Source organism: Neomonachus schauinslandi, chromosome 7 (assembly GCF_002201575.2).
Source record: "Neomonachus schauinslandi chromosome 7, ASM220157v2, whole genome shotgun sequence".
In the NCBI taxonomy this organism is placed as follows: domain Eukaryota; kingdom Metazoa; phylum Chordata; class Mammalia; order Carnivora; family Phocidae; genus Neomonachus; species Neomonachus schauinslandi.
This window is the reverse complement of record NC_058409.1, coordinates 60,901,275-60,901,922: the sequence shown is the minus strand read 5'-3', so window position 1 is coordinate 60,901,922 and position 648 is coordinate 60,901,275. Positions and strand designations below refer to the sequence as shown.

The window sequence follows — 648 nt, the reverse complement described above, 5'->3', positions numbered from 1 at the left end:
AGTTGTATCTTGACTGAAACTTCTGATAACTGAACATTGTGACTCTGTATCTAACCAAAGCCGAAAGCAGTTAATTATTCATTAGCCATGTCTACCCTCAGTGCATGGGTGGGGATTCAAATCTATTCATTTGGGTGAAGGGATTCCGAACAAATCTGATTGTCACCGAGAGTTGTTTTATTATCTGTGTAGAAAATGGCTTTTTTTTTTTTTTAAGTTAATGGCTTTGGCCGAACATTTTTAGTCTGTCACAGGACAATAGCAATGGCAAAAACGTTGACAATACAGTTCATGGTTCGGTTCTCCCATCTTACGGTACAGGTTCCATCAGATGTAGTATCCCAAAAACACGAGCTGGCTGTGTGAAAGCCATAGGCACTCCTCTGGACCACTGCACAGGTCACAATATATTTATAAGCTTTTCCCAACTTAACCAAATGTGTCAAGGATTGTTCCACTATGTTTGCAGTCCATTGGTTGATGTTGTTCTGGTTATAATCTTCACCACCCAAGACCGCATCTACACACTCTAACGATAACTGTGCGCTTCATCAGCATTGAAGCCAACCTCATGGCAGTGGCGGTGGTACTCAAAAAAAAGAAAGAAAGAAAGAAAGAAAGAAAGAAAGAAAGAAAGAAAGAAAGAAA

The 648-nt window shown here is 39.8% G+C and overlaps 1 pseudogene; it reads right to left on the bottom strand.

The window, feature by feature from the left end:
- Positions 1–248: 248 nt before the first annotated feature.
- Positions 249–648, bottom strand: part of LOC110587387 — a 57,532-nt pseudogene continuing 57,132 nt past the window's right edge.